The sequence below is a fragment of the Petromyzon marinus genome, unplaced genomic scaffold, assembly GCF_048934315.1.
Source record: "Petromyzon marinus isolate PM22_M1 ecotype Great Lakes invasive population unplaced genomic scaffold, UKy_Petmar_22M1.pri1.0 PM_G_Scaffold_7, whole genome shotgun sequence".
NCBI classification, from domain to species: domain Eukaryota; kingdom Metazoa; phylum Chordata; class Hyperoartia; order Petromyzontiformes; family Petromyzontidae; genus Petromyzon; species Petromyzon marinus.
The window spans coordinates 6,328,976-6,342,814 of NW_027423024.1; the positions used below are offsets into that span (position 1 = coordinate 6,328,976).

At 52.2% G+C, this 13,839-nt stretch overlaps 1 protein-coding gene across 4 annotated transcripts in view; it reads left to right on the forward strand.

Moving 5' to 3' along the window:
• The first annotated feature begins 2,166 nt into the window (after window positions 1-2,166).
• LOC142920244 (neuronal cell adhesion molecule-like) overlaps window positions 2,167-13,839 on the forward strand; it is a 30,041-nt gene continuing 18,368 nt past the window's right edge. The window contains exons 1-3 of one of the 4 annotated variants that reach the window (XM_076062750.1): window positions 2,167-2,342; window positions 3,883-4,085; window positions 4,657-4,762. The gene's annotated coding sequence lies outside the window, so the exon portion shown is untranslated. The remainder of the gene's footprint in view (window positions 2,343-3,882; window positions 4,086-4,656; window positions 4,763-13,839) is intronic. The other 3 variants (XM_076062749.1, XM_076062751.1, XM_076062752.1) reach the window with 3 other exon arrangements.

Below are 13,839 nucleotides of genomic sequence, written 5' to 3' on the forward strand. Positions count from 1 at the left end.
GTTCTGTTTACGTGACAACCCTTACTCGTTGGCTGTGTCGGGTGGTGGCGGGTTTTTACGACGCAAAATTTATCTATTTCCGCGATCTAACCAAACAAACAGAAACCTCTGTTGTGGATGAGGGAGGCCTTTGCCCAGCAATGGGAATGTACTGGCTGACAACAATAACAACAAACAAACAGCAACAACAAACCGGATGTCTCCGGTCAATGTTGCCCCAGAGCCCCATGCGGTTCTGACCGGCACGGTTGGCTACGCGCGATGCGAAAGACGTTCCAACGTCCACGCACGGAGCAGTTGCATCGCCTGTCAAATTCGATAGCTACGCCACTGCTCAAAGTTCAGCTCCAGCTGTTTGTGTCGGGGTCAGCTGCAACCCCACACTGCCCCCTCTCCACTGCACACACCCACACACGAGAATTCCTAGGCGGGGGTTTCGATGCCCTTTTATTTTGTATCCCTTCTCTCCGTGGGCCGAGATGCCTGCTGTGTCGCAGCTGCGGTTTGACTGTGAAGAGCCACGTGGCACGATAGATGTTGTGCACGCTACCCGCTTGCCGACAGCGCTTTGACGAACCGGGGGGGGGGGGGGGGGCTCAGGGGCAATGCTCTGAGGCTGCACTGCTCAGTTTCTGCTTTTGAATCTGAGCAAGCTGCCCGTGATCAAATTTTGCTCGCGCAAGGGTTGTGAGTGAATGGTCTCTGCCTGGTCACCAATGACTCAAACACACACACAATAATACGTCATCATAATCATGTACGTTTGTATTCTTGGGTCTTTCGGTAAAGTCACGTAGACTTTTTTGTCATTTTCTTTGAAGCTATCGACGTGACTTTACTGAAAGACCCAAAGAATGTGAATTCCTGCAGTCACGAAAGCTTTAAGTCAAGATTTAATGTATGTTTGTTTCACCAATTGTGCCTTATTCCTGCTCTGAAACTAACGTATATGTGCACGTTTTATTGACATGTGGCGGACACAGCAGGGCACGTAACTAGTGTGCCCGGGGCTTCATCTCTCACCAAAATACTTTCCAAGCTGCTGGTAGACTGGAGTGGGTGCACAACGACAAGAGACGGAGCTAAATAGAGAGGTATACTGGATGTGGTGTGCTGGGTGCAGGAACAATGTCTCTGCCGCCGATCCGGACACACCCAGATGAAATGAAGTCCTCGTGTGGATACAGTCCAGTGCGGATGGATTAAGAGGCCAATTCCAGTGATTTCAGCAGTAGTTCTGACGTCATCTCTCACGGTCCTTGTCTGAAACGGGGTGATGATTCATTGCTCGCTATACAATATAACAGAATCGAGATTGATATCGCGACTAAAAACCAACGCATCTTTGAGCTCCAAATGGAAATGTGTTAGTCTCAAGACATAACGTCGATATTACAATTGCAATATAAATGTCAAAAAATTTAAAATGATACTCCTGCGTAGGTTTTGTTTTTGCTTTAAGGGTTCTGCTGTAGAGCTCTCAATTATATTTTCCGGTTGTGCCACGTGTTGTGGGGCGCGGTGACCGACGTTTCGCTCCACGCGCTGGCATCTTCAGGAACTGGATGCAGTTCCTATACAGCATGCGGTAAACAACCCACAAAACGGAGAAGCCCCCAAAATATGCATATCTCTATATATAAGACACGAGCTTTACTACTACACGGCTTCGCCCGAGACTTGGATTATTGTCTTGGATTAATACAGGGCCTACGCGGAGGGGGGGGGGGAGCGGGTGACGTCACCGCTCACTTGCCGTGCAAAATATATCCATTGTTGCGCTCCCACCTCAAAACACAAAAGTCTATTTTTATACTTTTTGCATTGTGTACAGTCTGGAAGCTACCCACGTGCCAAATTTCAAGTTTGTTGCATGTCGGGAAGTATTCTAAACATTTCGAACAGACACACATTCACAACTTTGCCTTTTATATACATAGATTATAGGTTCACGTGAATCCTCGCCTACTTAAACAGTTTTTTCTTCTTGCTGTGGTTGTCCCACCTGATGACGGTTGCTTGTGTTACGATCGAAACGTCGTCATCTGTTATTTTTCTACCTACGTGACTCTATGGGGCAGTGTTGTCAATGGGCGGTGCTTATCAGTTCTACGGATTGTGAATCATGCTCGCCCTCACGTGTTCTCCTATCCGCGCTACGTTTTCTAAAAGCGCCCTGCTAAGGCCTCACGTGATCGCAGCTGCGCGCAGTCGCCTGCCCGTGTTAGAGGCACGAAACGTCGGATTTCCTCCACCACCACCACACGAGGACACAGAAAAGAGCTCAAGACCCCCCCCAGACATCTACGCAGCGTTGCGCTGGTGAGGGCCGCGTTGCGCTGGTGAGTGCCGCGTCGAGGCCTAGTCCCGGGGAGTGATGCCGCTCTCGGCTAGATTGCCCAGCCGGCCGAGGTGGCACCCTGGCCGGCTACGGAGCCGCTGTCACTCGATGAACCCTATTGGAGACCTGTCAGATGGTCTAGGTATGTAGCAGGGAGCAAGCTTCTAAATATGTATTAAGGCTGCTTATAGGCTTTTGTAACGAATCGTAGCTGCATTTTTTAAACTTGCATTGTTTGCAATGAATGCACACGCAAAAATGCGTGTGCATTGCTCAAATACTTCACTTGAGCACGTGTTCAAACTCACTTTTTCCTATTTAGGAGCTTACAAACTGCCGCCTATAAAGTCACGTAGGTAAAAAATAAAATAAAAATAAATGAAAACGACTAAATTAAATCACGACGTTTCGGAGGCAACACAAGCTTCCTTCATCAGGCGTAAAAAAAGCACAGTTATTTTTGCTGTGCCTTTTTTTCTTAGACCGAGTAACCTGCTTGAACAAGTAACACATCCATAAACTCTGCCAGTACTGTATCTCGTTTTATTCACAGTCCGTGTTTACAAGGACGACAAAAATGCACGTAATTATCAGTACGTCGACCTTGCGGTGACGCTTTGCCAGGAGCCCTTTCATATCAACTTTATATTTGTTTCCATCAACAATTGTTTCACACAGCACTTGCACAGACGTGCAGCCGTGTTGGTTTCTATCCTGGAGGGTGTTCTCACTCCGGGGGGGGGGGGGGGGGGGGAGCTGTTTAAGTGATGGGAGAAACCTGAGCTGTGGCTGTTACAGCGTTGCCCTGTTTCCTGGGGTATCAATGTTGATTTTTATTTATCTGGTTTAAAAAAATCGGCACGAGCATTGGTGCCAAAATAAGACTGTGTTTCCTCAACTTTAGTATTCTGCAGTGGCGAAATGCAGCCTCAGTGAAATGAGCAGGTAAACATGATGAACGCAGGAGCACGTGTCCATCAATTAGGAGCACGTGTCCATCAATTAGGAGCACGTGTCCATCAATTAGGAGCACGTGTCAATCAAGTAGGAGCGTGCATCCAAGTGTCCCTTGCAAAGGAGATCTTTAACCTGACATGGTTGTCACCTGGTGTACTGTTGGTCGTGGGTTTGATACCGACTGCCACTACCTGCTGTATATTTGGAGTTTACGTGTCTCACTCCCCGTGGTCACGTGGAATTTACTCCGGGTCCTCCTGTGTTTCCGTCCACATTCAGAAACACCACGCGTTTACAGTATTTGTCTATACTGCTATAAATGTCCACTTGATATCAGCCACCAGTTGTGGCCAGATCTCTGGGCTTCGCGTGGCAAGATCATGCATGGGTTAGTTTTATTAGTATATATTTGTAAAGTGGTTTGTTTACTCTTCCTGTACTCTGCCCCTCACATCGTGTTTGTTGTTGTGATGTTCTGACCCAGTGCCCCAGCTGGACATATATGAAAAATAGCTTCATAGCTCTTTGGATTCCTACTCCTGCGGTCTTAATAAATATCATTCCTCCTGCTCCACCTCCTCCAGCTCCCTCCCTCCCTTCACCCCTCCTGCTACCTCCCTCCCCCTACTGCTCCCTCCCTTCTACCCCCTCCTCCTAGCCAAGTGAAGGAAGCCCCCGGTCCGACCATCTGCTCCCCCGATGGACGCCTTCAACACCGCACGCTTTGTGGCGCTGCTATTGGCTGTGCTGGGCGACCGTCACCACCCACTCGCCCTGCCCCTTGACCGTGAGTAGCAAACTCTGCCCCGCCACCCCATTTGAGACGATGCCCCCCTCTCTCAACTTTACACCCACCAATCGTCCACTAAAGACCATCGGCTAAACTCGACTCGTTAGACTTCACCGGGTAATGCCCACCGAGCTACGTGGCTCCTTTCTTTCAGAAGCGACCCCGGCGGTCGCAAATGATAGCCGCAACGAAGCGGCACGACGTTCATAGCGGCGGCCCGAACACTCTGAACGCCTGACGCCGACTCTTCGCGCGGAGGGAAAAACTGGTGCCCATAAATGTACGAAGCCAACTGCGTCTTACGGGATTTTGGGTCCTCGTGTGCCGCTCAACGTCCAGCGTCGCTGGATGCTGCTGGCGTTGAGGGGTGCCGTGCAAAATCTTCTTCTTCCGCGCAGCCGATGCGGATGCAGAGCGACAACTGCGATGGCCGTGACATCTCCTCCGTGCTTCTCGATCGGGGCAAACTTCTACCGGAGAGTTTCACATTTTTTCATTTGTGCACCGGGTCTCCTCCGCGTCTGTTTGCTGCAAGCTATGCTTCTATTAACCCGTCGATCTCTTGCAGTTACTCACCCTCCGTCCATCAGGCGGCATTCGCCATTGAATTACATCGTGGAACCGCAGGACAACATTGTGATGGAGTGTGAGGCCCAAGGCAACCCAATGCCCAAGTACGCTCCCTCCCTCACTCCCTCCCTCCCTCCCTACCTCCCTCCCTCCCTCTTTTTTTTCACGTTTTATTTACGCTTCAACATTGACAAGCTGCGTTGACCATCAAACACAATTCAACTCGCACATTCCCATTATGACGATGAAACTGTCAGCGAATCGGCATACAAAACCATCCACGGCAAAATAACAGTACATTATTATTATTTGTATCGGTGGCAGTTGGTGGGACAACACCGCTGTTGTCGCTGTTATTTCACAGAGCACGTTGACGCACGCAATGGGAAAACTAACAAACGTGATCAAACGTTCGCTCCCGCTCCGACCCGAACTGAGCGTGCCCGAACTGAGCATGCCGCAACGTTAGCCCTCCCTGTTTGACTTATTAAGCAAACTTTATTACCTCGGCCGCAAACAATGCGCTGGGGCGATTTCAATGTTGGGTCGTGCGTGAATCACCAGACAAAGACAAACAACAGGTCACGCGCTCAACATCACTCCCTCCCCCACTCCCTCACTCCCTCCCCCTCCTCCCTCTCTCTTTTTTGTGTGGCATCACAGCATCAGTGAAACATATGCAACACCTCTGCCATTTCTTTTAATTATGAGCATCTTCAAAAACAGTTTTGTTAAACACATTGAAGCGTACACAAGTTGAAAAAAAGCCTTCTACATCACCATCATCATCAAAACCAGTTGTTTTAACCGAACGTTACTTCACGTACGTTTTTTTTAATCTATTTACGCAGGCTTTCAGGCTACGGGTTAGAAATAAAATAAAAAATCTAAGTTTAACATTTTTCACAGGGTAAAGGTGAAATTTTTGCCAACCAAACTTTTACATTTCTGCACTTGCTGCCCTCGCTGCAAACGTTGTTACAACAAGGCTTGAACAAAGGCCGGTGTCCTAAAACAACAACCAACTAACCGCTTTCCCCACCGACAATTTGGTACTGAATTCCTCCTTCCCTCTCAACTGCACAGCACAGCGGTGTAAGAAACTGGCGAAAGACAATTTACAAGGTTGGCCGTTTAAAATAAAAATTAAATTAAAATTAAACTCCCCTCCCTCCCTCCCTCCCTCTCCCTCCCTCCCTCTCTCTCTCCCTCCCTCCCTCACTCCCTCCCTGCCTCCTTCCCTCCCTCACTCCCTCACTCCCTCCCTCACTCCCTCTCTCTTTTTTTTACGATCAAAGGAAACAAGAAGATGCTCGGTGTAGTCGGCACTTTTCTCCGTTCATCATTTCGTTTTTTTTATGCTTTGCTTTATGTAAACCCCCCCCCTCCCTTTTAAATGAAAGACCCAACAAAATTTTTTCTTGTTTTCTGCTCTCCTTTCCCCTTCCCTCTCTCTCTACCCCCCTCTCTGCCCCCCCCCCCTCTCTCTACCCCCCTCTCTGCCTCTCCTCTCTCTCTAACCCCCTCTCCGCCCCTTCTCTCTCTCTCTCTGCCTGCTCTCTTCCTACTCCATTTGGCTTTCTCTCGCTCTCTCTTTTTTTTCTTTATAACTACGACAAGTGCTGCACCTGCACGCAGCCCTTCCCACAGTCAAACGGCCTCCGACGGGCAGCTTAGATCTGCATGCAGAGCTCTCCGTCATCTGCCACCGAGCACACGGCCTCCTCCAGTGCCCACTGCTCCTTGAAGGCCGGCACGGCGTGGGTCAGCCGCGCATGGCGGAACTCCAGCCACACCCTGGCTCCGACCAGAGCGCGGAAGATGCCCAGGCTGCTGGCTGGACGTTGCCCCTCCAGGGCCACCTTCCTCGCCCTGTATATGGCGAGCTTGGCGTAGCCGAAGAGCACGTTGACCAGCCCCTGAAGATGTTGGGGTCCGTCGCCCTTCGGGTATCCAAAGATGAGGACCGTCGGGGAGAAGTGGAGGCTGAACCTTAGAAGGATGTTTCTCAGGACCTTGAACAGCGAGTCCAGGCTCTTGCACTCCACGTATTGGTATGCCACCGTCTCCACTTTACCGCAGAACCGACACTCCGGGGACGTGTCGGTGAAGCGTGCCAGGGAGACGTTGGTGGTGACGGTGCCATGGGCGATGCTGCAGCTGAGGTCGTCGATGCGGTTGTACGTCGGCCTGCAGTAGAGTTGCCTCCAGCGAGGCCTCTCCGGAGAGACGCAGGGCAGGGCTTTCCTCCAGGCATGGTCCTTGTGGCTCCTTAGGGTGTCCTGTTGGTGGAACCGGACCATGTAGGAGTAGAGCACCTTCCTCTTTACATTTGCGAAGGCCACCTCCAGTAGGTCTTCTAGCCGGCACAGGTTGTGATCCGCCTTGGTTTGTCGGTATTGGCGATGCAGTGGCACGACTGAGAGCTCCGGTGGAGGGGGATCGAGAGGGGCCTCGTCATCCCCAACGCCGATGGGGGGCGTTCTCCCCACTGCCGCTGAGAAGGCCCCCTTGTCTTCGGCCAGGATCCGGGCAGCCACCCGGAGCGACTGCAGCCCTGTCTTTGCGGCCATGTCTGCTGGTCCGAGCCACCGGCCCCGTGTTTCAGGCTCCACCAGATCCCCCATCCTGGTGAGCCGCACGTTGGCGAGGCGCCTCTCCGTGCCAGGGGTGGTGATGGTGGATGGCAGCTTTGTCTGTGGGTTCCTGAGGATCGGTTCGAAGACCAGATCTTCGGCCGATCGCGGTTGGTTCAGCCTCCTGACGGCGAGGGAGCTCCATGTCTGCAGGACGCTTCTGTAGAAGGGTGGCAGCTGTCCCAGTGGGAGGCCCTGCAGGTCCATGTAGAATAGTTGCTTGGAGCACTGCAGACCCCCCAGCCGCGACCCGGTGTCCTCCACCCCACCAGAAGAAGTCGAGGACTCGCTTCTGAAGTGCGTTGACGAGGCTCATGGGGGGGGTGCAGGGAGAAAAGTCGGTGCCACAGCATGGACGTCACCAGCTGGTTCACCACCAACGTCTTTGTCCTGAAGGTGAGGAACTTGTACAGGCGACCCCAGGTGCCCAGCCGCTCCTTCACCTTCTCCTCCAGCTCGACCCAGTTCCTCTGCGGTGGTTCCTCCTCTGGTCCGAGGAACATTCCCAGGTGGTGCAGCGATGTTGTGCTCCAATTGATGGCTTTTGCCTTCTCGGGACACTCGGTCATGTCCCACGCTCCAACCAGCAGGCCGCTGCAATTTGGCCAGTTCATTTTTGATGAGGAGGCTTTCGAAAATACCTCCTGGCACTCATGCAGCAGGGCGACATCAGCCAGGGAGCGCAGGATGAGGAGGACGTCGTCGGCGTATGCCGTCAGGACCAACTTGACGCTTGGTTCCCTCAGCACCAGGCCGCTGAGTCTCCGCCTTATGAGACTCAGGAAAGGCTCTAATGCCAGGGCATAAAGTTGGCCCGACAATGGGCATCCCTGTCTCACTCCTCGCTCGAATTTGACCGGGGCAGTGAGGGCGCCGTTGATCTTGATCATGCACTCCGCCTTGGTGTAAAGTAGGCGGATCGTTTGGACAAAGGCATCCCCAAAACCCAAGGTCTTGAGGGTTCCCAGCAGGTACTTGTGGTCCATTCTGTCAAAAGCCTTTTCCTGGTCAAGAGCCAGAAACGCGATTGGGATGCCCAACCTCTGGGACACCGCGATGAGGTCCCTGACCAGGAAGATGCCGTCGTGGATGGTTCGTCCGGGGATGGTGTAGGACTGGTCCCCGTTTACGACTTGTGCAATCACCCCTTTCAGTCGCAGGGAGAGAGCCTTCGTCAATATTTTGTAGTCTGTGTTCAGGAGGGACACCGGACGCCAGTTTTGTAGGTGCCTCACATCTCCGTTTTTGGGAAGCAGAGTGAGCACCGCCCTCCTCCAAGACTGAGGCATCACCCCGGTGACTGAGGCTTCCACCAGCACCTCTCTGTAGTCCTCCCGCAGGGATGACCAAAAAGCGGCGTAAAACTCCCCTGTTAGGCCGTCTAACCCTGGGGATTTATTCGGGGCCAGTCCTCTTACGGCTGCGTCAAGGTCAGTCCTGGTGAGCTTTTGCTCTAGCAGCTCTCTCCCGTCTTCCCCCAGGGTGGGTAGACCACTCCATGCCTCCGCCTGGGCCGATTCCGATGTTTCTTCAGGGGAGAACAGGTTGCCGTAGAAGTCTCTGATGATGGTCGACTTCTGCTGGAGTTCGTGCACCAGGACACCGTCACCATCAAAGAGGCACTCCATGGATTTGCATCGCCCATTCTGCCTCCCGAGGGAGTAGAAAAGCGGGGATCCCGTGTCGAGGTCCGTGATGAGCTTCACCCGGGATCGCACAAACGCTCCCCTCGTCTGCTCCTCCTGTAGCCCTTTGAGACGCTCCCTATTCTCGTATTCTTGGAGAAGAGCAGGGTCGCTGTCCTCGGCGAGGCGACCCTCCAAATTGAGGACTCGGGCTTCCATGTCAGTGATATCCACGTTCTTCAGTCTGGTGCTCCCCCAGGTGTATTGTTGGCACAACAGCCTGATGTGCACTTTGCCCATATCCCACCACTGGGCCAGAGAGTCGAACTGCCTTTTGGTTTTTCGCCACTCTTCCCAGAAGTCCTCGAACATTTCTAAGAAGGTGCCATCCTCCAGCAGTGAGTTGTTAAAATGCCAGCGGGACGCGCCCTCACGGGCCCTCTCCAGCCTGACACGGAGCACGATGAGGTTGTGGTCCGTGAAGGGTGCCGCCCTGATGCCAGACGTTATGGCGCACGTCACAAAGTTCTTAGAGATGTAAAATCTGTCGAGCCTGGACTGCGTCACTGAGCCATCGCGCCTCGTCCTCGTGTACGTGAACTGGCGTTGGCCCGGGTGATGTATGTCCCACACATCCACCAAGGCGGCGTCCTCCAGGAGTCCCTGCATTTCCCTCTTAGGCCCTACTCCCCCCGGCTGCCCCCCCGAACGATCCAGGGCGCCAAGTGTGCAGTTGTGGTCGCCACCCACAATCACGCACTCGTCGTCAGGAATCCCGGCCAGGTGCCTCCTCAGGAGGTGCAGAAACGGGATCTTCTCCTTGTTGGTCACCGGCGCGTACACGTTCAGTAGGTGGGTGGTGACCCACAATCACGCACTCGTCGTCCGGAATCCCGGCCAGGTGCCTCCTCAGGAGGTGCAGAAACGGGATCTTCTCCTTGTTGGTCACCGGCGCGTACACGTTCAGTAGGTGGGTGGTGACATCGCCCACCCTGACCGTTACCGCTAGCAGCTTTCCCTTCACCACTTCGGTGTGGGTGATAAGCTCGGGATGAAACCCTTTAGCAAACAGGGTCGCGACTCCACAGGAGGTGTTGTCAAGGTGGCTGTAGAAGGAGTCCCCTCCCCACTCCTTCCTACAGTCATCCTCGTCCTCGACCGTGAGATGCATCTCCTGAATGAAGAAGACAGAGGCAGCGTGTTTCCTCGCAAGAGACATTGCGGGAAACCTCCGCACTGCCTCCCTGACCCGTTCACGTTCAGGGAGCCGATGTACATAGGCATTGCTTGTTCCTTTCCCCCGTGGCCTCCCACCTTGTAATTTGTTTGCGGAAAAATGTCAGCTTTGCCCTCTCCTTGCCCCGGGACTCGAGTCTCTGCTTGGCAAGGAGTCTCTCTGCTTGAGTCACAGAGGCCTTTATTGCCTTGCTGTCCTTCCATCGAGCCAAGGCAATGTCTGCTCTGTCCTTCCTCATGTTGGTCTCGTCGAGGAATTTCCAGAGATCTTCCGAGTAGATCAGGGGAGTCTGAGGGTCAAGGAGTGTAGACCCCTGGCTGCTCTCGCTCCCCATGCTGAAGCAGTCGTCCCGATCTGAATCGATTTCCTCGGCGTCCGGCTCCGCTGGAAGAGCTGCAGCGGCTGAGCTGGCGCATGGCCCAGCGGCGTCCTCTCCCCCGGTGTCAGGGATGGCCTGGGATGGCTCCTGCTCAGGCTCTTCGGGTGGATGGCCCGGTGTCTCTTCCGCTGGTTTTGGATCAGCAGTGGTACGGGGACCTTCCTCCTCATTCCCATCTATTTCGTCCTTGCCCTTGGTGAGTGTATCTCCGCCAACTTCTTCCTCTTGGTCAAGGGCTTCCTGTATAGCTGGTGGGGAGTGAGTCTCTATGACAACAGTAGGTGGGTCGATTTCCGTGGTGATGTTGCCTTCATCGTCGACGGTCTCCTGCTGTAGAAACCCTTCCCCAGACGCACGCTGCTTCTTCCTCTTGGCGGGTTTCTTCCTCGCCGCTCGCGCATCACTCGGCGTGGCGTCCGGGAAGGCAAAAACCGCGTCTTCGGCGTCTGGCAGCTGTTCTGCTTCCTTCCCTGGTGTGGGGGGTTTCACCACTTCTTCCTGTTCGAGGTCTGGGAGGGGTTCCTCCTCTGAATTTGACACTTGAGATCCGGGTCCTTCTGTATTCTTCCTCTTGCAATTTGTTGCTTGAGGCGGCGAAGTTGAGGCCACGACTTGAGGTGTAGGAGGCTGCGTGGCTGGCGGGTCTGGTGTGGGCTGTTGGGGGGCTTGTTGCAATAGGGGCTCTTGCTGCTTTGCCCCTATTACTCTGCCTCCCTCCTCCCCGCTCTTTTCTCCGACCCTCGCCGTCGTCGGTTTAGGGCAATCCCTTCGGAAGTGCCCCTCTTCTTTGCAGAGATTGCATCTGATGGAATCTTTGGCATAAAACAGTCTATGGGCAATGCCTGCGTTGACAATGACAAACGAGCCCTCTTCCTGCTGTCCGGGAGTCAGCAGGACGCGCACCTGCCTCTTGAAAGATAAAATGTGATTGAGAGCAGGGTTTCTGCACCCCAGTGCCAGGGCACGTACTGGCACCACGATGGTGCCCAGCTTGGACACGTGCTCCAACACGGCCTTGTCAGGGATGTAGGTCGGCACGTTCGAAACGACTATTCGCGCCGCCACCGAAGCAATGGGTTCCAGCTGGACGTGGAGTCCCCCCACGGCCATCCCCTTCTCGACGGCTGTATCGGCCACCTTCTTCGTCGTCAGGAAGAAGACCGCTTTCCCGCTGACCTTCGAGGCGTGGGTGATGGTGGCCGGCGGGACAATGGCGGCCAGGGCCTCGACGTACGCCTCGATCGTGACGGAGCTCGAGGCGTGGTCACCAATTGGGGGGGTTGGCCTTGGAGCAGAGGCCCTAGTGGGGGGCCTCGTGACTCCAGGCAGATTGGTAGCTGCGACCTTTGCGTAGGTGGCCATTTTGTTCCTGCTGCCTTCAATTTCTACCTGACTGTGGTGCTGCGCTTCTGTACAGAGCTCCCCTTGAGAGAATGTAAACTGAGGATGAATAAAGAATCCTCGTTTAAGAAAATAATGAAAGGAAAAAAGAAAGGAAAGAGATATATTTATTTATCCAATAAACTATTTTTATTGAATAAATTATGAAGCAGTAAATGAAAAAATAATTTGATAGTGATATCTAATAATAAATTTGCGTGTTAAATAAATGAATGTATTTTGCAAACAAATCTACTTTTTAGAAAAATGTGTTTATTAAATGCATTCACTCATCGTTAAATAAATATAACTTAGAGTCCTTGCACACTCGTGGAGGCAAACCAAAAAAACGCAGTGTGTTAAGGAATCATTAACTAATAGATTGATTTAGCCTCAAAGTAAACAATTGCTTGTGTGTCCTTAAATTTCTGCGCTACAGTGTGGATGCCTCCACGTGGCTCACACAAAATGTAAGTTATAACAAATCTCAAATAGTTTGAGATTCGTAAACCGAGATTAAAAACATAAGCAGAAGAATAAAGGAACAATAAGTAGAGTATAAAAATACCTGTAAAGTATGAAAACGATGCTTTAATTAACTATGGGATTGAGCCCATCGCCTAAGAAACACCAACGTGTTTCAAAAGGCTATGGCCTCACCCTGAACTGTTAAGCTTAAAAAAAGTAAAGAAAAATGAGCAACACAAAAAGTACTACTTGTGTGTGCAAAAGGCAGAATACTTACTCCTGATGAGTAAAAACTTGAAGAAAATAAATTAATTAGAAGAGGGTATGTTAGATTTATAAAGTTACCACGGGGAGCTCAAACGAAGCGCGTCCTCTCTCTCTCCCTCCCTCCCTCTCTCACTCCCTCCCCCCCTCCCTCCCTCACTCCCTCTCTAACTCCCTCCCTCACTCCCTCCCTCCCTCTCTCCCTCCCTCACTCCCTCCCTCCCTCTCTCACTCCCTCACTCCCTCCCTCCCTCCCTCTCCCTCAATCCCTCTCCTCCCTCACTCACTCCCTCCCTCTCCTCCCTCCCTTTTTTTATTTAACGATCAGAAGAAACAGAAAGATGCTCGGTCTTTCGGCACTTTGCTTCGTTCATCATGTCGTCTTTTTTTCGTCTTTTTTTGCTTACGTGCCCCCTTTTAAAAAAAAAAATTAAAGATATAACACGGTTTTCCCATGTAACATAAATCCCATTGTGTGCTACTGTTCGTAAACACCATAAAAAAAAATTCAACCTTAAAAACCCATCACCACCAGATACCCTGCTTTTGTCACATTACACAAAGCACCCTCGGTAGCCCAACACGTCGAGAAAGACGTGACGCCCCCCGTCAACTGAGCGTACCGAAATTCCAGCCAAATTCTGCCAGAAACCAGGGCCTTGAAGATGCGGCAGTGGCTGGGGACGCCGCTCCCGTCAATTGCGCATTTCCTGGCCCTATAGATGGCCAGTTTGGCGTTGTTCATGATGAAGTCCGTCAACCCCTCGATATCCTTGGTACCCTCGTGCCCCCTATATCCAAAAATAAGAATTGTGGGGGAGAAATGAAGATTGAATTTCAGTAGAATATTGCGTAACAGCTTATAGAGTGAGTCTAGGCTTTTGCGGCGTACGTATTGATGCGCCACTGTTTCGAGCTCACCACAGAATCCGCGTTCAGGATTTGCGTCTGTGAAAAGTGCCAGGAATGTGTTCGTGGTCACAGTCCCATGGGCAGTGCTCCAGCTAAGATCACCGTGGCGCTTGTACGATGGATTTGAGTAAAACAGCTCCCAATGAGGCCTCAAGCGATCACCGCAGGGGCATCGTGTCCCTCCAAGCGTAGCCCTTACGTGACATTATTTGTTGATGGTGGAAATCGACCATTTGGTCGTACAGCTTTTTCCGGTCTACACCTGAGAAGCACCCCTCCT